Source organism: Amblyomma americanum, chromosome 6 (genome assembly GCF_052857255.1).
Source record: "Amblyomma americanum isolate KBUSLIRL-KWMA chromosome 6, ASM5285725v1, whole genome shotgun sequence".
Taxonomy (NCBI): domain Eukaryota; kingdom Metazoa; phylum Arthropoda; class Arachnida; order Ixodida; family Ixodidae; genus Amblyomma; species Amblyomma americanum.
In genome coordinates, this window is record NC_135502.1 from 151,562,244 (window position 1) to 151,586,663 (window position 24,420).

Consider the following 24,420-nt stretch of genomic DNA (forward strand, 5'->3'; position numbering starts at 1 on the left):
AGAATCTGAATCAAAAAGACAAATGGTTCTCCAACATCACCTCGCTCAGTGTGACTCCTGCCCAGTGCCAAAGAACGAAACGTGACTCGATTTAAAGCAGAGTGACGTCAATGTTGGAGCAGCTACCGATGTTAAGCTGGGGGCCGTCAACAGTGGTGGATCGGTTCCACAAGTGCTGAAGCCGTGTTGCTCGATGTTACTTGTAGCGTCGTAACTCTCGGTATTACAGTATTTCAGCGTTTTCAGGTCGCTGTCGTAAATGCAGGCGTTCATTCGAGCAATGCAGCCTGGTACGACGAAGCCATGAACCTGAACCAAAAAGAAGAAATGGTTCCTCAACATCACCTCGCTCAGGGTGCCACCGTGTCCAGTGCCAAAGAACGAAGCGTGACTGGATTTAAAGCAGTGTGACGTCAATGTTGCAGCAGGTGCCGATGTTAGGCTGGGCGCCGTGAACAGAGGTGGATCGGTTCCACAGGTGCTGATACCCTGTTGCTCGATGTTCCTTCTAGCGTCGTAACTCTCGGTATTACAATAATTCAACGTTTTCAGGTCGCTGTCGTAAATGCAGGTGTTCACTCGAGCAATGCAGCCGGGAAGAAGAAGCCAAGAACCTGAACCAAAAAGTCGAAATTGTTCCTCAACATTACCTCGCTCAGGTTGCCACCATGCCCAGTGGCAAAGAACGAAACGTGACTCCATTTAAAGCAGTGTGACGTCAATGTTGCAGCAGCTGGGGATGTTACGCTGGGGGCAGTGAACAATGGTGGATCGGTGCCACACGTGCTGATGCCGTGTTGCTCGATGTTCCTTGCAGTGTCGTAAATCTTGGTATCATAGTAATTCAGCGTTTTCAGGTCGCTGTCGTAAATTCAGGTGTTCACTGGAGCAATCTAGCCTGGTGGAACGAAGCCAAGAACCTGAACCCAAAAGACAAAATGGTTCCTCAACATCACCTCGCTCAGGTTGCCACCATGCCCAGTGCCAAAGAACGAAACGTGACTCGATTTAAAGCAGTGGGACGTCAATGTTGCAGCAGCTGATGATGTTACGCTCGGGCCATGAACAATGGCGGATCGGTTTCATAGTTGCTGATGCCGTGTTGCTCGATGTTCCTTGCAGCGTCGTAACTCTCGGTTTTACAGTAATTCAGCGTTTTCAGGCCGCTTTCGTAAAAGCAGGCGTTCACTCGAGCAATGCAGCCTGGTAGGATGAAGCAAAGAACCTGAACCAAAAGGGCGCAATGATTCCTCAACATCACCTCGCTCAGGATGCCACCATGCCCAGTTCCAAAGAACGAAACGTGACACTAATTTAAAGCAGTTTGAAGTCAATGTTGCAGCAGCTGCCGGTGTTACGCTGGGGGCGGTGAACAGTGGTGAGTCTGTTCTACACGTTCTGATGCCGTGTTGCTCGACGTTCCTTGTAGCGTCGTAACTCTCGGTATTACAGTAATTCAGCGTTTTCAGGTCACTGTCGTAAATGCAGGTGTTCACTCGAGCAATGCAGCCTGTTAGAACGAAGCCAAGAACCTAAACCAAAAAGAAGAAATGGTTCATCAACATCACCTCGCTCAGTGTGCCCTCCTGCCCAGTGCCAAAGAACGAAACGTGACTAGATTTAAAGCAGTGTGACGTCAAAGGTGCAGCAGCTACCGATGTTACGCTGGGGGCCATGAACAGTGCTGGATCGGTTCCACAGGTGCTGATGCCGCGTTGCTTGAACTTCCTTGTAGCTTCGGAACTCTGGGTACTACAGAAATTCAGCGTGTTCAGGTCGCTGTCGTAAATGCAGGTGTTCAGTTGAGCAATACAGCCTGTAGAACGAAGCCAGGAACCTGAACCAAAAACACAAAATTGTTCCTAAACTTCGCCACGCTCAGGGTGTCACCATGCCCAGTGCCAAAGAAGGAAACGTGACTCGATTTAAAGCACTGTGACGTCAATGTTGCAGCAGCTACCCATGTTACGCTGGGGGCCGTGAACAGTGGTGGATCGGTTCCACAAGTGCTGAAGCCGTGTTGCTCGATGTTTCTTGTATCGTCTTAACTCTTGGCATTACAGTAATTCAGCGTTTTCAGGTCGCTGTCGTAAATGCAGGTGTTCACTCGAGATATGCAGCCGGGTAGAACGAAGCCAGGAACCTGAACCAAAAAGACGAAATGGTTTATCAACCTCAGCTCGATCAGTCTGCCCCTGCTCAGTGCAAAAGAAGGAAACGTGACTCGATTTAAAGCAGTGTGACGTCAATTTTGCAGCAGCTACCCATGTTACGCTGGGGGCCGTGAACAGGGGTTGATTGGTTCCAAAAGTGCTGATGCCCTGTTTCTTGATGTTCCTTGTATCGCCGTAACTCTCGGCATTACAGTAATTCAGCGTTTTCATGTCGCTTTCGTAAATGCAGGTGTTCACTCGAGCAATGCAGCCTGGTAGAACAAAGCCAGCAACATGAACCAAAAAGACGAAATGGTCCCTCAACATCACCTCGATCAGGGTGCCACATGCTCAGTGCAAATAACGAAACTAGACTCGATTTTAGGCAGTGTTACGTCAATGTTACAGCAGCTGCCGATGATACGCTGGTGGCCGTGAACAGTGGTGGATCGGCTCTCCAGGTGCTGATGCCGTGTTGCTCGATGTTCCTTGTAGCGTCGTAACACTCGGTTTTACGGTAATTCAGCGTTTTCAGGTCACTTTCGTAAATGCAGGTGTTCACTCGAGCAATGCAGCCTGGTAGAACGAAGCAAACAATCTGAATCACAAAGACAAAATAGTTCCTCAACATCACCTCGCTCAGGGTAACACCATGCCAAGTTCCAAAGAACGAAACGTGACGCGATTTAAAGCAGTGTGACGTCAATGTTGCAGCAGCTGCCGTTGTTACTCTGGGGGTAGTGAACAGTGGTGGGTCGGTTCTACACGTTCTGATGCCGTGTTGCTCGATGTTCCTTGTAGCGTCGTAACTCTCGGTATTACCGTAATTCAGCGTTTTCAGGTCCCTGTCTTAAATGCAGGTGTTCACTCGAGCAATGCAATCTGGTAGAACAAAGCGAAGTACCGGAACCAAAAAGAGGAAATGGTTCCTCAACATCACCTCGCTCAGGGTGCCTACATGCCCAGTGCCAAAGAACGAAGCGTGACTCGATTTAAAGCTTTGTGACGTCAATGCTGCAGCCGCTACCGATGTCACGCTGGGGGCCGTGAACAGTGGTGGATCAGTTCCACATGTGCTGAAGCCCTGTTGCTCGATGTTAATTGTATTGTCGTAACTCTCGGCATTACAGTAATTCAGAGTTTTCAAGTCGCTTTCGTAAATGCAGATGTTTACTCGAGCAATGCAGCCTGGTAGAACGAAGCCAAGAACATGAACCAAAAAGACGAAATGGTCCCTCAACATCACCTCGCTCAGTGTGCCCCCTGCCCAGTGCGAAAGAACGAAACAAGACTCGATTTAAAGCACTGTGACGTCAATGTTGCAGCAGCTACTACCGATGTTACGCTGGGGGCCGTGAACAGTGATGGATCGGTTTCACAAGTGCTGAAGCCCTGCTGCTCGGTGTTCCTAGAATCGTCGTAATTCTCGGCATTACAGTAATTCAGCGTTTTTATGTCGCTTTCGTAAATGCAGGTGTTCACTCGAGCAATGCAGCCTGGTAGAACGAAGCCAAGAACATGAACCAAAAAGACGAAATGGTCCCTCAACATCACCTCGCACAGGGTGCCACATGACCAGTGCCAAATAACGAAACTAGACTCGAATTAAAGCAGTGTTACGTCAATGTTGCAGCAGCTGCCGATGATACGCTGGTGGCCGTTAACAGTGGTGGATCAGTTCCACAGGTGCTGATGCCGTTTTGCTCGCTGTTCCTTGTAGCGTCGTAACCTTTGGTATCACAGTAATTCAGCGTTTTCAGGTCGCTGTCGTAAATCCAGGTGTTCAATGGAGCAATGCAGCCTGGCAGAACGAAGCCAAGAACCTGAACCCAAAAAACGAAATGGTTCCTCAACATCACCTCGCATAGGGTACCACCATGCCCAGTGCCAAAGAACGAAACGACTCGATTCAAAGCAGTGTGACGTCAATGATGCAGCAGCTGCCCATGCTACGCTGGTGGCCGTGAACAGTGAGGGCTCGGTTCGATAGGTGCTGATGCCGTGTTGCTCGACGTTCCTTGCAGTGTCGTAACTCTGGGTATTATAGTATTTTAGCGTTTTCAAGTCGCTGTAACAAATGCAGGTGTTCACTCGAGCAATGCAGCTTGGTAGAACGAAGCCAAGAACATGAACCAAAAAGACGAAATGTTTCCTCAACATCACCTCGCTCAGGATGAAACCATGCACAGTTTCAAAGAACGAAGCGTGCTTAGATTTATAGCAGTGTGACGTCAATGTTGCAGCAGCTGCCGTTGTTACGCTGGGGGTGGTGAACAGTGGTGGGTCGGTACTACACGTTCTGATGGCGTGTTGCTCGATGTTCCTTGTAGCGTCGTAACTCTCTATATTACCGTAATGAACCATTTTCAGGTCGCTGTCTTAAAGGCAGGTGTTAACTCGAGAAATGCAGTCTGGAAGAACAAAGCCAGGTACCTCAACCAAAGAGAGGAAACGGTTCCTCAACGGTACCTCGCTCAGGGTGCCACCATGCCTTGTGCCAAAGAACGAAACGTGAAGCAGTGTAACGGAAATGTTGCAGCAGCTGAATATGTTACGCTCAGGGCCGTGAACAGTGGTGGATAGGTTCCACAGGTGCTGATGCCGCGTTGCTTGACGTTCCTTGTAGCGTCGTAGCTCTGGGTATTATACATATTCAGCGTTTTCAGGTCGCTGTCGTAAATGCAGGTGTTCACTTGAGCAACGCAGCCTGGTAGAACGAAGCCAAGAACCTGAACCCAAAAGGCGAATTGCTGCCTCAACATCACCTCGCTCAGGGTGTCACCATGCCCAGTGCCAAAGAACGAAACGTGACTCGATTTAAACAGTATGATATCGTTGTTGCAGCAGCAATCCATGTTACGCTGGTGGCCGTGAACAGTGGTGGATCGGTTCCACAGGTGCTGATGCCGTGTTGCTCGATGTTCCTTGCAGCGTCGTAACTCTCGGTATTACAGTAATTCAGGCTTTTCAGGTCGCTGTCGTAAATGCAGGTGCTCGCTCGAGCAAGCAGCCTGGTAGAACGAAGCCAAGAACCTGAACCAAAAAGAAGAAATGGTTCCTCAACATCACCTCGCTCAGGGTGCCACCATGTCCAGTGCCAAAGAACGAAGCGTCACTCGATTTAAAGCAGTGTGACGTCAATGTTGCAGCCGCTACCGATGTCACGCTGGGGGGCCGTGAACAGTGGTGGATCGGTTCCACAAGTGCTGAAGCCGTGTAGCTCGATGTTCCTTGTATCGTCGTAACTCTCGGCATTACAGTAATTCAGCGTTTTCATGTCGCTTTCGTAAATACAGGTGTTCACTCGAGCAATGCAGCCTGGTAGAACGAAGCCAGCAACATGAACCAAAAAGACGAAATGGTCCCTCAACATCACCTCGATCAGGGTGCCACATGCTCAGTGCAAATAACGAAACTAGACTCGATTTTAAGCAGTGTTAGGTCAATGTTACAGCAGCTGCCGATGATACGCTGGTGGCCGTGAACAGTGGTGGATCGGTTCTACAGGTGCTGATGCCGTGTTGCTCGATCCCAAGCAGCACAGGTCATCGGCCCAATATTGCACCAGGATGGTCCCATCCTGGCCCTTTGTAGGGCTGGCCTTTGCCAATACGGTTCCAATGTTCGGCCAATCACTTGTGCTGCTTGGGATGTTTCTTGTAGCGTCGTAACTCTCGGTATTACAGTAATTCAGCGTTTTCAGGTCACTATCGTAAATGCAGGTGTTCACTCGAGCAATGCAGCCTGGTTGAACGAAGCCAAGAACCTGAACCAAAAAGACGAAATGGTTCAACAACATCACCTCGCTCAGTGTTCTCCCTGCCCAGTGCCAAAGAACGAAACGTGACTCGATTTGAAGCAGTACGACGTCAATGTTGCAGCAGCTACTGGCGATGTTACGCTGGGGGCCGTGAATTGTGATGGATCGGTTCCACATGTGCTGAAGCCCTGTTGCTCGATGTTTCTTGTATCGTCGTAACTCTCGGCATTGCAGTAATTCAGCGTTTTCATGTCGCTTTCGTAAATACAGGTGTTTACTCGAGCAATGCAGCCTGGTAGAACGAAGCCAAGAACATGAACCAAAAAGACGAAATGGTCCCTCAACCTCACCTCGCACAGCGTGCCACATGCCCAGTGCCAAATAACGAAACTCGATTCGATTTAAAGCAGTGTTACGTCAATCTTGCAGCAGCTGCCGATGACTCGCTGGTGGCCGTTAACAGTGGTGGATCGGTTCCACAGGTGCTGATGCCGTTTTGCTCGATGTTCCCTGTAGCGTCGTAACTCTTGGTATCACAGTAATTCAGCGTTTTCAGGTCGCTGTCGTAAATCCAGGTGTTCATTGGAGCAATGCAGCCTGGAAGAACGAAGCCAAGAACCTTAACCCAAAAGACGAAATGTTCCTCAACATCAGCTCGCTTAGGGTGCCACCATGCCCAGTGCCAAAGACAGAAACTGACTCGATTCAAAGCAGTATGACCTCAATGTTGCAGCAGCTGCCAATGTTACGCTCGGGCCATGAGCAATGACGGATGGGTTCCATAGGTGCTGATGCCGTGTTGCTCGATGTTCCTTGTAGCGTCGTAACTCTAAGTATTACCGTAATTCAGCATTTTCAGGTCGCTGTCTTAGATGCAGGTGTTCACTCGAGCAATGCAGTCTGGTAGGACAAAGCCAAGTACCTGAACCAAAAAGAGGAAATGGTTCCTCAACATCACCTCGCTCAGGGTGCCACCATGCCCTGTGCCAAAGAACGAAACGTGACTCGATTCAAAGCAGTCCCCTGTAGCACATATGGGGCTGTGAACTGCGGGTCCTTGTGGGCCCGGCTCGGGCTGCCCATAGGGGCCCGACGTGGTATATGCGCGGGATTTGCAACTCGGCATCGGTGGGGACCCTCAAGGGCTGCCCAGTGGGCTTACTGCATAGCCCCACAAGGCTCCGCGCAGGATCCCCTTGGGCAGGCCCGTGCCGGGCCTCCATGGGCTGGCCCGTGCCGGGCCTGCGTGGGCTGGCCCGTGCCGGGCCTCTGTGGGCTGGCCCGTGTCGGGCCTCCGTGGGCTAGCCCGTACTGGGCACCCCTGGGCTAGCCCGTACTGGGCCCCTGTGGTCTAGCCGTTCTGGTCCCAGCGGGCTTCTTAGGTGATAACTTGGGGGAGTCAACAAAGGTAACCCATATGGAACCAATAGCTGTATGCCTTGGGCCCACCGACCCAATTAGACTTAAGGCCCACCTTGCCAACCCAGAGAGGCTTTCTTCACATCAGTATTTTTTGTGTACATGTTACTACTGCAATTACAATGCAAGTAAGAATGCTTCTTATTTATTTATTTGTTTTTTCAAGACATTTTGGGCATTCTTGCATACATAGCCCCAATTACTGGGGTGAAGGGTCCGCCCCTTTCGTCCGAACTTTCCGACCGCCATCCCAGTCTCTCGCCCCCAGCGCGAATGCCGCCACTCTGTTGTTGCCTTCCATGGTGGCTGTTGGGATTCTGTGCTGCATAGGAGATGTAAAAGTGAACAAATAAACATACATCAAATTGATATTCAGTATGGTGGAAAAAAATCACTTTGAAAAGTATTACAGTCACATCTTTCAGGAAATGCTTCATAGCCATATGCAATGCTCTAATGTGGAATGCTTGAAATATCAGCATATTTCGATTGCTGTTAATATCCGTAACCATAATAAACATAAATATCCATAATAAGAATAACCGAAAGGTGCATGAGCCATTAAAGGACTATAGCCACCTAAATTTATTGCCTGTTTTCTTCTGTCAAATGATGCGGTAGATAATAAAATACATGTATTACCAGGTAGTACTTGCCTACAACCACGCTAAATAATTTATAATCGAATTTCTTCTCTCATGCTGTTTTGGTTTCATCGACTGAACGCCGACTGTCATAAAGTTGATGTTTTGGTCACATGATGCAACTAGAAAAACTAATACAATCGCTGATATGTAGCTTTAATTGACTACGACATTTAGTCCAGCCTCTTCCAAGACCTGGAATGACAAAAAATGACCTGTCAGCAACAGTATAACAGATTTTTATGCCTTATGTGACATAAACACCAACTTCACATCACAGTCATCGTTCGGCTGATGAAAGCGAAACAGCGTCAAGAAGAAATAAATTGTAGAAATACTGCACATTCCGCTAGTTGGTGTTGATGCATAGTGGTGGTTCAAAAGCGCAAACACATACGAACCATGTAAGAGACGAGACAACCAAACTAGCGCTGAACTTACTACAGATTTTTTATTAGGAAGAAGCACGTCATATATACATACAGGAAAAAAAAAGCGCACATGCGCTGTTTTTTGCGTGAATATCTGCAGAACCACTACCCACTAAGTAGCATATTGATTTCTCGAAGCGATAATGTAACAGATGGCATACTCACGCACCCATTACTTTTTCTGATAATATGAAACGCCTCAGCTACTTCTCTAGTGCGCTGGTCAGAATGAGCGAACAAGACATCAGTATCGTCAAAAAAATGGTGTACATCTGCACGTGAAACTATGCTTAGTTAGATTAGTTTCTTTCCTAAAGAATTAGCGTGCTCCATGAGCCGCACGTTAACGCAGCGGCCAATTTGACCTATGTAGGTAAGGCCACAGGACTGAGGGATTTGATACGCTACGCCAGTCTTACAGGGAACATATCTATTTTCATGAGTTATGTTGCAAGCATTTCTTCTGCGCCCTTCATGCTTCCTTTGAACTGCCGCCCCCAATCTCTAGCTTGTTAGGTGCAGGGAATAGAACCTTTACCCGATGCTTGCTTTCCACTCTTTTTAATCCGGTGCGACAGCGTGTGTACATATGGCATGACCCACTACCTTTCTTCTCCCTTCTTCCGAACCCTTTTCCAGCCCCGAGGTACTTCCAGACGATTTCAGCTCACGGAGGACTTTGTCTGCACTCGAAACGAGAACTGAGTCCCAGAAACCAGCTTCCCTACATCTGTCTATTTGAGCTAAAAGGCTGGGCATCATTTTATGATAAGATTTCTTTACTGCCATGCCTAAGCATCCCGTAACGATGCCAGTTTTTGCAAGCTTTGAATGAAAGGGCCTGTAATTCAAAAGGGGCTTTTCAATTCTAGGGGAATACTGCCAACAGACATGGTTGGGTTCGAAAGAAAATTTTAAATGAAGGAATTGCAAGACTCTTTCTTTAGGGACCTCATGTGTGAGCCTCAGCCCCGACCAATTAGGTGCAAAACTATGAACATTTGACTCAAATTCGGGATTCACAGACCTAGCCAGCACCAGGTAATCATCCACATAACAGAAAATGCATATGCAATAACCGACTAGATCAGTCTCAACTTTCATATCAACCCTGCTTAGATAAATGTTACTGAGAACGGGAACTACCTTGGCACCTATGCACACACCCGATTTTTGCATATAAAGACGACCATGCCACTCAACAAACGTGTTACTCGGGTAGTAAGATAACAGTTAAAGAAAGGATCCTGTTGTGATTCCACACTCATTTTGGAACAGGCATTTATCGCTCTCATCACATAGTGCGCGGCTCTCATTTCGGAGAAAATCCGCTACTGCCTTAGAATTAGGTACGAGGAACGGATCCTTTACGCGAAGTGACGACAAATGTTTGCGAAGATAGATAGACACAAACAACTGCCAAGAATTGTGCTCAGATACGCTTGCCCGGAAAGGAAATTAAGGCTTGTGCATCTTAGCACTAAAAAACATTTCTAGCACCGATTGTTCAGCTCCCTTCACTTTCTTTGCTATTCCTTCATACTTAAAACTTCCGAAGTAAAGTCATCGCCTCCTCTGAACATCGGTGCTAGAAATTTTCTTTAGTGTTAAAACGCACAAGCCTAACGTTCCGTTCCGCGCAATCGTCTCTGAGACCAAATCTTGGCAGTTGGTTGTGTCTACCTATCTTTGCAAACATTTGTCGTCACTTCGCGTAAAGGATCCGTTTCTCATACCTAATTCTGAGGCAGTAGCTGATTTCCACCGAAATGAGAGCCTGTCACTATGTGATGGTTTAAGCATAGATGTGGTTGATTTGTTTTGTTCTGTTCCACACTTTGAACTAATCCAGTATGTTCAGCAATGTATTACAGAAGACAGCAATGAATGCGTGCTCCAAAATGTGTGTTGAATCCTCCAAAATGAGTGTTGAATCACAACAGTTTCTTTTCTGGAACTGTTATCTTACTACCTGAGTAACACGCTTGTTGAGTGGGATGGTCGACATTATATGCAAAAATCGGGTGTGTGCACAGGTGCCAAGGTAGCTCCCATTCTCAGTAACATTTATTTAAGCCGGGTTGATATGAAAGCTGAGACTGATCTAGCCGGTTATTGCATACGCATTTTCTGTTATGTGGACGATTACCTGGTGCTGGCTTGGTCAGTGAATCCCGAATTTGTGTCAAATGTTCTTGATGGTTTTGCACGTAATGGGTCAGGGCTGAAGTTCACACATGAAGACCCTCACGAAAAAATCTGCAATTCCTTGATTTAAAATTCTCTTCCGAACCCAACCATGTCTGTTGGCAGTATTCCCCTGGAAGTGAAAAGCCCCTTTTGAATTAAAGGCCCTTTCGTTCAAAGCTTGTAAAAAGTGGCATCATTACGAGATGCATAGGCATGGCAGTAAAGAAATCTTATCATAAAATGATGCCCAGTCTCTTAGCCCAAATAGACAGATGTAGGGAAGCTGGTTTCTGGGACTCAGTTCTCGTTTCGAGTGCAGACAAAGTCCTCCATGAGCTGAAATCGTCTGCAAGTACCTCGGGGCTGGAAAAGGGTTCGGAAGAAAGGAGAACACAGGTAGTGGTTATGCCATATGTCCACACGCTGTCGCACCGGATTAAAGAGTGGGGAGCAAGCATAGGGTAAAGGTTCTGTACCCCGCACCTAACAAGCTAGAGAGTGGGGGCGGCAGTTCAAAGAAAGCATGAACGGCGCAGAAGAAATGCTTGAAACATTAATCATGAAAAAAGATATGTTCCCTGTAAGACTGGCGTAGTGTATCAAATCCCTGTCCTGTGGCCTTACCTGCATAGGCCAGATTGGCCACTGCGTTAACGTGCGCCTTATGGAGCACGCTAATTCTTTAAGAAAGAAACTAACCTAGCTAAGCATTGTTTCACGTGCAAATATACGCCATTTTTTGACGATACTGATGTCATGTTCGCTAATTCTGACCAGCACACTAGAGAAGTAGCTGAGGCGTTTAATATTATCAGAAAAAGTCATGGGTGCGTGAGTACGCCATCTGTTACATTATTGCTTCGAGAAGTCAATATGCTACATAGTGGGTGGCGGTCCTGCAGATACACACATGCTTTTAAAGCGGTTTTTACCTTTTACTAGCACTAGGAGTCTTGTCGACATCGCACATGAGCGCTGTTTTTCCGTGTCTATGTATATGACGTGCTTCTTCCTAATAAAAAAATTCAGTTGTAAGATCAGTGCTGGTTTGTGTGTCTCGTCTCTTGGTCTGTGTGTGTTTGCACTTTTGAACCACCACTATGAAATTAAATAGCAAATTATTTAGTGGTCGTACATGTATAGAATGTCTAACGCATGGTTTGAAAGAAGAAAACGCACAAGCAAAAATTTGGTACCTGTAGTCCTTTAAATTTGGATGGCTACTTAGTAATTGATAACGGAAGTGCTGAAAACCACACCAGGTAGATTGAAAGTAGCTTTTTCCTGCAATTAGATTGTGTGTTCACAAAATGTCTATAACCTTCGGAAGATTCACATGTGCTCACCAAAAATTGCGCTGTACAGCCGTAGGTTCCTAAATGCTTCTTTTTCGCCCCGCCCCTTCAATGTGTACATAAGGGCCACATGAGTCTTCACTAGTCTTCATAATAAGTTTTGTAGCCTCATCAGCTGGCTCACTCCCAAAGAGTGCTAGCTTTTTGATCTGAAATAGATTATACAGATTATACAATGTGAACTCTGCAATGAAAACCATACACTGAACCATTCATAAAACTCCCTCTTCGAGGAACCATGTGCAACTCAACAAAAAATCAGGATGTAGAATAGGATAATACAGAGGACTCAGAGACCCATGATCACAGTGGTGTGACTCAGCTTAATGATAACAAAATTCTCTGCTGTCTTCTAAACGCCCATCTTTGCATCATCATATTAACTTCCTTTTATGCACGACTCAATGGCATACGCTTCCCAAACAATAAGATAAGGAGGAAAAAGTGAAGCCATTACTTTAAGGCCACCTTGAACCATGGCAAAATTGTAGTCTGGAGCTAAATGAGTAATGTAAGAACATAACCGCCAGCTGCCACTAAGAACAGCTAGGCTAATGCTAGTGCTAATTTCTTGTAGTAGGCTAGATATTATATTGCCACCTGGTGTTCTCAGGTGGCGCTGAAGTGTCTTCGAAGACGTTGAAGTGTCTCTCGCTGGCTGGCTGGCTGCTTGCTGTATTCTGCTGGTTAGCGACCTGTCTCCCTGTTTTCCGTTACATATTTTGGTGTAGGCGCTGGGTAAAGATCCCTGTATATGTCTCATACTCCTCCGGATACCCTGGGCTCCAGTCCTTCGCTAGTGGACACCCCCGTGCACCGTGCTAGCCGGAGAAATCAAGGCGTACCTCCCGAACACGGGCTTTTGGAGTCTGCCAGAGCACCCACCCATCGACCTGTCATGCCAGCTGCTGCCTACTACACCTTGCAGAATCCGCGCCTGCCCAAACCATTCCACGGCAGTCAGCTCGAAGACGTAGAGGACTGGCTTCTCGAGTTTGAACGCGTGGCCTCATTCAACCAGTGGGACGACGCCGCTAAACTTCGAAACGTCTTCTTTAGTCTCGAGGATGGTGCACGTACCTGGTACGAAAACCGAGAAGACGCCCTAACATCATGGCACGAGTTCCGCCGACGCCTGCTGGAGACCTACACCAGCACGGATCGTCGAGAACGGGCTGAACGGGCTTTGCAGTCTCGCATTCAGATGCCGAATGAGACTGTAAGCATGTACGTGGAGGATACGACTCGGCTCTTCCGGCGAGCTGACCCGGCCATGCCCGAAGATAAAAAGGTGCGCCATCTCATGCGCGGCGTTAAAGAGCAACTTTTCGCTGGCCTCGTGCGCAGTCCACCTGGGACTGTTGCTGAGTTTCTCTCGGAGGCGGTCACGATGGAGAAGATGCTCTTGCGGCGGTCTACCACCTACGACCGGCCGGTACTCGCCGCTTCACTTACAGAGCCGCTTCCTGCCTTCGGGGCTAACCCTGGTCTTCTCCGCGACCTGATCCGCTCCGTTGTGCGCGAAGAGCTCCAGGCGCTTTTCGGTGCTCCCCTGCCGACGGCCGGCTCTCTCGCTAGCCTTGTCCGCGAAGAGGTTCAAGCCTTGAGACCTTCGTTCCCGTCCGTTGACCCGCCGCCTTTACCAACGGAGTGCCGTCGTCCAACGTACGCTGAAGCCTTGCAACGTCCTGCGCCCTCTTCGGCGCAGTTTCCTCCGTCCAATCAAGGCTCGCTGTTTTCCGCACACCCCGACACGTACTACATCGACAATCGACGATCACCCCAGCGGAAGACGGACCTGTGGCGTGCTCCGGATCGGCGGCGTCTCTGCTTTCACTGCGGGGAACCCGGTCATCTGTATCGCCAGTGCCCGTATCGACAGCTTGGGCTGCAGGGGTTCCCTATCGACATGCCCCGTCCACCAAGAGGTCAACGACCCCGGGAGATCGAGGACTACGTAGCCCAGCAGCGCATGGCGACAATTCCCCAGCGGCAGTCTCGGTCTCCATCACCACGCCGACCTTCGCCACAGCCCCAAAGCTCCTCCTGGATGGCGCAGAGACGGTCGCCAAGTCCCCGCCGGGAAAACTAAAGAGAGCGACCTCAGGGGGCGAGGCCGCTGGCAATCGATACGAACAAGACCCCCCGACAACGCGAACAGCGACCGACCGCGATTTAAAGGCAACGACTGCAGTACCTGAACTCGGAGATCGATTCTCGTTGGATATACCCGTGCTTCTCGATGGCTATAAGGTTAGTGCTTTGGTGGACACTGGCGCTGATTTCTCGATTTTAAGCGGAAAGCTAGCGGCGCTTCTTAAAAAAGTAATGACACCATGGTCCGGCACGCAGATTCGCACGGCTGGCGGACATGTCGTAACTCCGCTTGGCCTATGCACAGCAAGAGTCCAAATTCGCAGCTCCACATTTGTTGTCAGCTGCCTAGTTCTACCGAACTGCTCCCGTGACTGTATCCTTGGCGTTGATTTTCTCCGAGAGTATGGAGCTATTATTGACCTCCGAAAGCGCACTGTCACATTTTCTACCGAGAAAGCTGATGTTTACTCCGAGGACTGTCCACGCCGCGCCGCCCTTAGAATATCCGCCGAGAGCGTTTGGATTCCGCCACGCGCCAGCGTTTTTGTGAGTGTTCACTGCGACGGACTACGTGAAGGGACAGCGGTCGCAGAGGGCAACCTGTCCCTTTTGCTCACCCACGGCATCTGCTCAGCGCGAGGTCTCATCCATCTCCGCGACGGCTGCTCTGAGCTCCTGGTGACTAACTTCTCTAACGAGCCCCGGCACCTTTTTCGTGCTACTGCCATCGCATTCGCCGACCCCTTAGCGGAGGTTTCTGAATGTTTCGCGTTCGAAGCTGTTAGACCTGTGCGCCCATCCCTTGACATCAGCCCGGACCTTTCGGTGACTCAACAGCGAGAACTACGTGCCCTCCTACTTGAATACTCCTCCTGTTTCGCTTCTTCGTCGAAAGTCCGGCAAACGGCTCTTCTCAAGCACCGCATCATTACGCCCGACGATGCCCGCCCCATCCATCAGCAGCCGTACCGTATCTCACCGAAGGAGCGTGAGGCGATCCAAACGCAGGTGAAGGAGATGCTTTCAGATGGAATCATTCAACCTTCCAGCAGCCCCTGGTCTTCACCTGTCGTGCTGGTGAAGAAAAAGGATGGGACACTCCGCTTCTGCGTGGATTATCGGAAACTGAACAACATCACCAAAAAAGACGTCTACCCGCTGCCTCGTATCGACGACTCGCTCGACAGACTTCGTCGCGCCCAGTACTTCTCCTCCATTGATTTAAAGAGTGGGTACTGGCAGATAGAGGTCGACGAGCGGGACCGCGAAAACACGGCGTTCGTGACACCCGACGGACTGTACGAATTTAAAGTGCTACCTTTTGGGCTATGTTCAGCGCCGGCAACTTTCCAGCGGATGATGGATACCGTTCTCGCTGGACTAAAATGGCAAACTTGTTTGGTTTATCTCGATGATGTCGTCGTATTTTCCGAAACCTTTGCCGAACACCTTGAACGCCTGAGGACAGTATTAGATGCCCTCCGATCGGCCGACTTAACGCTAAAGCCCGAGAAGTGCCACTTTGGGTACAAAGAGTTGAAGTTTCTCGGTCACCTCGTGAGTGCCGATGGCGTTAAGCCCGACCCCGAGAAAACTGCTGCCGTCGCCAACTTTCCTGTTCCTGCAACAAAGAAAAGTGTGCAACGTTTTTTGGGTCTGTGCGCATATTACCGCCGCTTCATCGCCGACTTTTCAAAGATTGCCGCACCCCTGTACCACCTCACGCGCAATGATACACAGTTCGTGTGGGCTGCCGAGCAGCAGGAGGCTTTTGCCGAGCTGCGCAGACGACTGCTAACATCCCCTGTTCTTGCGCACTTTGATGAAGAGGCTGAAACCGAAGTCCACACCGACGCGAGCAACGTCGGCCTCGGCGCCGTACTCGTCCAACACCAAGGTGGCGTGGAAAGGGTCATCGCGTATGCAAGCCGCACGCTTTCTCGCGCTGAAACAAACTATTCGACCACAGAAAAAGAATGCCTTGCGGTTATGTGGGCAACCATGAAATTTCGTCCGTACCTCTACGGCCGCCCGTTCAAAGTAGTTACCGACCACCATTCGTTGTGCTGGCTTGCAAATCTTCGCGACCCATCGGAGCGCCTAGCCCGATGGAGCCTCCGCCTCCAAGAATTCGATTACACTATTGTGCACAAATCTGGCCAGACGCACGAAGACGCTGACGCACTCTCTCGCGCGCCCGTCGGGTTAGCGGATGATAGCATAGAGGACGAGAGTGGTTTTATTGGAGTTGTCAGCGCCTTAGACCTAATGACCCGCCAGCGAGCTGACCCAGACCTGCGACCTATCATTGATTATCTGGAGGGCTGAGCTTCTGTCGTACCCCGACAATTTTCTAGAAACCTGCCGGCCTTCTGTCTCCGGAACGGCATTTTGTTTAGGAAAAACTCCAGCACTGTTGACCGAGCGCACCTCCTCGTCGTTCCGGCAGATCTCCGCGCCGATATCCTTCTTGCTTGTCACGATGAGCCGACCTCCGGCCACTTGGGCTTTGCCCGCACACTTGCACGCGTGCGCCAGGCGTATTATTGGCCCAAACTTTCTCACGCCGTCCAGCGTTACGTCAGAGGCTGCCGCGATTGCCAACGTCGTAAGGCGCCTCCTCTCCAGCCAGCGGGCTTGCTCCAACCTATTGAACCCCCTCGGACGCCTTTTGATCAAGTCGGCATCGATCTTCTGGGCCCATTCCCTGTGTCATCGGCCGGTCATAAATGGATCATAGTCGCGACCGACTATTTAACAAGGTATGCGGAAACTAAAGCGGTGCAGCGCGGTACGTCATCTGAGATCGCCCAGTTTTTTATGCAACAAATCGTGCTGCGTCATGGCGCACCGTCCCACGTAATCACTGATCGAGGTACGGCGTTTACGGCACAGCTCATGCGCGACGTGTTCGAGCTCAGTCACACGAACCATCGCAAAACTACTGCCTATCACCCACAGACGAACGGGCTCACAGAGAGACTCAACAGAACGATCGCCGACATTATCGCAATGTACATAGACTCGCAGCACAAAACCTGGGACGAGATTCTCCCGTACGTCCCATACGCTTACAACACGGCCACCCAGGAGACGACCCGATTTACACCATTTCGTCTGGTCTACGGACGTGACGTTCAGACGATGCTGGATGCAATGCTTCCATGCAGCACTGATGACCACCCACTCACGCCAGACGCCGAGCAGTTCGCTCAGCGCGCCGAGGAAGCACGTCAACTTGCCCGTCTTCACATTCAGCGGCAGCAGGGTACGGATGCACGCCGCTACAACCTCCGTCATCGGCACGTCGAATACCATCCGGGAGACCAAGTTTGGGTGTGGACCCCGGTACGCCGCCCAGGCTTGTCTGAAAAACTGATGTGCCGTTACTTTGGACCGTACCGAGTTTTGCGCCGCGTCACCGAAGTGACCTACGAAGTTCTTCCTGACGGGACTGTGCAGCCTCAGCGTCGTCCACCCCGCTCTGAGGTTGTGCACATTGTCCGCATGAAACCCTACTTCACGCGGTAATGGATAGTACGCTCAGTGTTCTGCTAGTTTTCGCGTGGGACACCTTCGCCCACCTCCCTTGTACATTTTTGTGTGCTTGTGCTGTTTTTTTTCTCTTTCCACTGCCCATACTGCAACCCCGCTTTTGTTTTTCTTTTTTTTTTGGAGGGGGAGTAATGCCACCTGGTGTTCTCAGGTGGCGCTGAAGTGTCTTCGAAGACGTTGAAGTGTCTCTCGCTGGCTGGCTGGCTGCTTGCTGTATTCTGCTGGTTAGCGACCTGTCTCCCTGTTTTCCGTTACAATATACAGCAAATCCTCTTTCAAATACTCTTGTACAAAATGAAGCTTTCAGGTCTACAAATCCAAATGCAACTTGAGGCAATTTCGAAGTCCCAACTTTATCTGAAGTGGACTCACCATATGTAGAGGGCTCAAATTAAACTACAGCTGAACAAAACACTATGCATCAAAATTATATTAAAAGGAATCAATACGTTGCCAGTAGTTCATAGGCACCATCACCGCACAGGATCAGTACTCGAGGAAAAAAAATCTTGAGATTAAAGGCATTCCTGAGAACAAAAACGAAAATTTGATTGACGTTCTTGGCAGGCTTGGTGACGCACTTGGCGAATCTATAACGCAAGAAGATGTTGAAATCTGCCACCGGGTGCCTGTGCGAAGCACTGCCGCTGACCAGAAAGACGGCGACGACGATACTGTCGAAGAAAGGCCGCAGAAAAACACGAATAGAAACAACAACATTGTAGTAGCATTCAACAACCGCGCTAAGCGCGATGCCATTCTTCAGAAAGCACGGAGAATTCGGCTCGGTGCAGATGAACTAGGTTTCTCAGAGAAACAGTCTGTCTTTGTTAATGAGCATCTGTGCCCAAAAATGAAAAAGTTGCTTGGGATGACAATTGGCAGGAAACGGGAGGTGGGCTGGCGTTACGCATGGGTAAAGAACGGCAGGGTTTACGCACGGAAAACGGAAACGTCCCGAGTTATCCGAATTGATTGTGAGTCCGACCTGGATAAGATGCGCAGCGCAACCGCCTCTCCCAATGCAACCGCCCCTCCCTGAGTGCCTACTGCCTGCTCTTTTTGTACTTGTCTGATTATTTTTGATGGCTGCTCCTAACGATGTTACCTGTCCTTCTGGCAACAGTTATATCAGTGTTCTGCATTGCAACGCCCAAATTGCGCGAAAGAAAAACGACGAACTGGTTATTTTTCTTGCCGAATTCCGTTTCATGTTTCATGTTATTATGGTTACCGAAACGTGGTATTCTTCTACAGCTGATGTTTTGAATCTCCCGGGATACGAGAGTTTTTTTCTGAATAGGTCCCACCGACGTGGTGGCGGTGTACTACAGCTGGTATCAAAACAGTTCGCATGTGCTGTGCAGCCAGACTTATCTGAAATTATTGCTGATTACGAGGTTATAACAACTCAAAGTGAAAATAAGTTGTTTGCTGTCATTTACCGACCACCTAATGGGAACATATACCGCTTTTTTAAGTTTTTAGAAACGCTCTTGAATTTCACAATTACAAATAAGCTGCAAATCATTATAGGTGGTGACTGTAACATTAATCTGTTGGGTAACACTGCTGCCTCGCGTGAATTTCAAATTTTGCTTGTCTTTATCTTGTGGCAATGTCATAACAGAGCCAACACGAATCACCGATCATTCAGAGAGCCTTTTAGATGTATTTGTGACTAATAATATGAGTGACTGTGTTAAGTCGGGCCGAATAATCACGGGACTAAGTGATCACTTTCCTATATACATGATCTACAAATGTAATACATTTCTTAAGAGAAAGATTAGCCACTCCGATTCGTACACTGCCAGAGATATAAGTTCCAGGACCCTAGAGGTGTTTAGGAATGAAATAAGCAGTATAAAATGGAGTCCGGTTTTTGCGTGCCAAAATGCTCAGCAAGCATATGAAATATTTCTCTCATTATTTAAGTCATGCTATCACACATGTTTTAGGCTGAAAACTGTAAACAAATCTAAAAAGTTACGCAAGCCTTGGATGACAGATGAGTGCTTTAAAATGATTAAGAGAAAGGAACAACTATACGCAAAGTTCGTGAAGACAAGGAGCTTAGATGACCTCTCAGCTTTCAAAAAATACAGAAATTCTGTCACAACCACGTTGCGTAAAACGAAAAATGCGTATTTTGAAAACTTATTTAACAATTCAACTAGTCAGACTGATGTTTTATGGCGCGAACTTAACAAACTATTGAATACTGGCACACGCAACAATCAAGTACTTCAACTAACAGTAAATGCTAAAACACTAGAAGGGAAGGACCTAGCGGACGAGTTTAACAAATACTTTACAAATATTTCCTCGGGAACACTTATACAAGACAGCGCTGAAATTAAAAAATATTTAGGTGCACCCAATCCTAAATCTGCCTTTTTTGAACCGACTACTGATGAAGAAATTTACTCTACCTTTATGTCCTTAAAGAATAGTAAAGCCCGGGACATTGATGATATTGAAATTAAACCCGTTAAATACGTCTTAGACCTGCTGACTCCAGCTCTTTGTCACATTTACAATACGTGTTTACATACTGGTACCTTTCCAGATATTATGCAGTGTGCAAGAGTAGGAGTGATATATAAATCAGGCGATCAAAATAACTTTTCAAATTATCGACCGATCTCAGTGTTACCCGTTTTTTCCAAAGGTCTAGAAAAAATAATATGCAAGCGAATCACCAGTTTCTGTGATAAGCACAAGCTTTTATCTCCACAGCAATTCGGGTTCCGTCGAGGTATGTCCACTGAATTAGCTTTGTTGACGCAGAAGGAATTAATACTTAGAGGGTTTGAAAATAACAAAATGACCCTAGGTATTCTGATCGATTTCTCGAAAGCATTTGACAGAATTGACCACAAAATTTTATCTACAAAGTTAGAGCATTATTGATTTCGAGGAGTTTCTGGTAACCTTCTCAAGTCATATTTAAACCACCGTAAACAATGCGTCGTGATTAACAAAGCTCACTCTTCCCTATTAAATGTCACTTCAGGTGTGGCGCAAGGCAGTATACTCGGACCGGTTTTATTTAATATTTACATAAATGATATAGTAAACACCAGCACACTTGCATCTTACGTCATTTATGCAGACGACACAAGCATTTTTTTCCAGTCAGCCAGTATTGAAGAACTCACTGATTTCGCAAATGTTACACTTGAAAAATTCTCTCAATGGACTCAAATAAATAGTTTACAAATTAACGTTGCTAAAACAAGAGCCATATTATTTACTCCTGTACAAAAGGTTATCAGTCGGGATATCGACATAAAACTCGGTTCCGAACAAATAAAAGTCGTTTAAGAAATAAAAACATTGGGTGTGACGTTCAATCAACATCTAAACTGGAATGCCCACGTGGAACGCGTGGCGGGAAACCTGGCAAGAGCTTGTGGCGTACTGTGTAAGTTTAGAACGATGCTTCCGACTAAAATTAAGTTAATCCTTTATAATTCAATTTTCGCTCCCCATATTAACTACTGCAGTCTTGTATGGACGGACACAACTCAATCCAACCTTACCAAATTGATGCTATTACAAAAGAAAGCAATTCGTCATGTAACAAATGCCTCATATGAAGCCCATACAAGAGAACTTTTTGCTTCGTTTAATGTACTCCCCATACACCACATACATAAACTTAACCTCATTATGAAGTACAAACACAGTGTTCAAACAAACAACGAAACTTTCCTCAACTTATGTAATTTACATCGACCTTTAGAAGTGCCCTACATATTCAGAAACAGAGAACACTGGTCTATACCTTCTTCCCGCACTAATCAGGGTCGGCACATGCTGCAGTACCACATGCCTACATATTTGAATTTCCTACAAAATAAAAATATAGATATACATAACCTTAGCAAATACAAGTGGCAGAAATACCTTATTCTTGAAGACATATGAGTTTAATTATGTTTCTCCGACACAAACTGCTTTTGTATTGCGGATGTATTGTATCTTCTTATCATCGTCTATTTTCCTGCTTCTATTATGTGAACTTGTGTACACCCGATTATATTTGACCCTTTGGAGCTGTTGACGCGATTTTTTTTGTTTTCCTGCTAGATATGTTTCTTTCATTTTCTGTGCGTTGAATTGTAATCTTCATATGTATAAATAGTCTGCGACGAGTTAACACAGATACATGCTCATTTCTCACATCAAAACTATTTCAGATATAGCACCTGTCTTACTGCACATTCCATTGCATACTTTTTTTTTCTTCCCTGGTTCTAAGTCCTTCATGTATATATATATATATATATATATATATATGTGTGTGTATGTGTGTGTGTGTATATATATATGTAATAACGTGACAGTCTGTTGGCCTTGTCAATTAGGGGTGGGAGCCTCGTCAAGCTACTGAGTTTGTGGCTTATTGCTCCTACCCTAGCATTTTTTTCTGCTCTTCAGGACAAAAAAATGCTGAATAAAGTTGATTGAAAGTTGATTGATTGAAATGCCATATACCCAGTCGAAAAAAATAACACTAGCCCGTTTCTGGTGTTTATACCAAACTGGATTTTTTAGACACGGGTTCTGGTGTGACCGTGTCTGGCGCTCCGACCAGGCCAGGATATTCAGACACAGGTCCTGATGTGGCGTAGTGTGGTGTGCTTTAGTGTTTCCTGGTCTGGTTTTCTGTGCTGTGACCCGGTTGTCTGATGCCGGCTCTGGTGTGCTTTGGTTTAGTGTTTCCTGGTGTGGTCGGTGTACCATTCGATTTGGTGTGGTTGGTATACCGTAGAATGTCTTTATTGAGATGCTGTGAGTTTGAATATACTATCGTGAGAAAAATTAAGAGATCCCAGCGAATGCATGCCAAATGGTGTAAAACGGCAAGCACTCCTGATGTCGTGTCAGGTGCATTAACATCCATCAATCTCGCTGCGTCGGCTTTGATGGCACGAGCATCTCAGCAGATGGCACCTGCACGCAGTTAGGCATAGTGTGCCACACACTCGCAGCATCATAATTTTTCACATGATTGTACACTGGAGCATGCACATAACCACATCATTTCTGTTCTTGCCGAAGACTAAGAGCAAGCACGTATCGTAAAGAAAGAAAAAATGCTCACATTTGGACAAAAGCATCCTTAGCATCATTGGTTGACAAAATTGGCAGAATAGCCAAGATGGAGGCCCCTAGCATTATAGCGTGCATTTTTTTCTGACAAAGTCGAATAGGTTGAATTTCCCTGATAGCAGCTTGACTTCAGCTGTGTACACAATGCCTGAAGAACAACAGAACAAAATCACGAATTTGTGTGAAATACACTATAATATTCACAGTGCAGACAACCAGCAAATACTGATATTAAATTTAGCTCAGAAGTGTAAACACACAGTACACATTCAATACGACTTGCAATGCCTCTGCAGTAAATCAACTGTCTTCTGCTTTATAGTAAATCAATGCTACTCACATAAAGCACCCCACGTGCATTAATTTATTTGAAATCAGTGTCTGATTGAGCAAGTATTTCCCACTTTCATTCACACAGTACAACGATGAACACGGACAAGGGGGAAGACACCGAAAAACACTGAGGTGCCTCCCCCCTTTCCCCTGTTCATCATCATGCTGTGTGAATGAAAATGTGAATTATTGCGTTGTGTTTTTCGTTTGTATTCATAGCTAACTGCATATATTTAAAACATAGTTGGGTTACGCCTGCATCATAATCTGAATTCCTATCATATTTTGGCATTGCAGCTGATATTGAGCATGACAGTCCTTCTAACACAGTCAGGCTTTCTGAGACAATCAACAGCACTCTAGCATCTCCGGTAATTTGATTCATTACGAGGCTCAGAGATACTAATACTTGGTAGCCTAGAGAAATAAATTGATATGGAAATTCTACTGTTGCATAAAACAAAAAATAAGAGAAATCAAGGAATTACAGAAATGATTACAAGATGCCCATAAAGATGGGCACAAAAAAGAGTTAAGATGTAGTTCGAATAAAAAAAATATCAGATGCGAGTATATTTCAGGGTGGAAAAAATCCATGTATTGGGACTTTTTATGCGCACAGGGTGCAGAACTGTAAAACACTGCATAGCTGGCGGCATCTATTTAGAAGGCCATTCCTCTTCATTTCTTCCAAAAATGTGGCAGCAAAGCATAAAAAGCCGACTGCTGAATTTTATTTTCAGCTGAATGCCACATACACAATGACAAGAGTGGAATGTTTATGATACGAAAGGAAACCTTAAACAAGATGCGATGAACTCTGGTACTGGTAAAACCCCAACAGATGTGCAAAAAAAGCTGCCAGATTATTTTTCCTGCTGAGTGTAATAAAACCAAAGCTGCCTGAGCGCACATGAGTTTTGTTTAGGTATAGCTTGTTATACATATCCTGAGCCTCTGGTGCAGTTGACTGCATAGTACGTGCAGACACTTGCACACATACAAACCCCACACTAGAATCTGCGTACTGTGCATTGCCCACTATAGTGCCTAGCACGCCCTGTCTTCCAGTGAGATGCACTCCTTTTGTGCATCGACGTTAGGGTTCCAATTATAAAAAATGTCCGAGTTGATTATGAGTTAAGTGAATAAGCTTAACAAGTTGACTGGTTCTAAGCAGGCAGATCACTTGCAAGAGCCGCTTCTCAAAGCAAGGCAGAAAACAATAATGGCTTCACGACACTGCAGTGCAGGGCTCCAAATTAGTTTAGACCAAGTGGGGTTCGTTAAGCTTCGCTGACATTGTATGGCAGACCGGTGCCTTTTCCAAAGTAGCAATGTTTACTGCCACACATATAC

At 47.0% G+C, this 24,420-nt stretch overlaps 1 long non-coding RNA gene across 1 annotated transcript; it reads right to left on the reverse strand.

The window, feature by feature from the left end:
- Positions 1 to 7,476: 7,476 nt before the first annotated feature.
- Positions 7,477 to 24,007, reverse strand: LOC144095024 (uncharacterized). The gene is made up of 3 exons (XR_013306672.1): positions 22,721 to 24,007; positions 11,944 to 12,101; positions 7,477 to 7,654 (listed from the first exon to the last, which is right to left on the reverse strand). It is a non-coding gene; the product is annotated as an uncharacterized LOC144095024 (long non-coding RNA).
- Between the last annotated feature and the right edge of the window lie 413 nt (positions 24,008 to 24,420).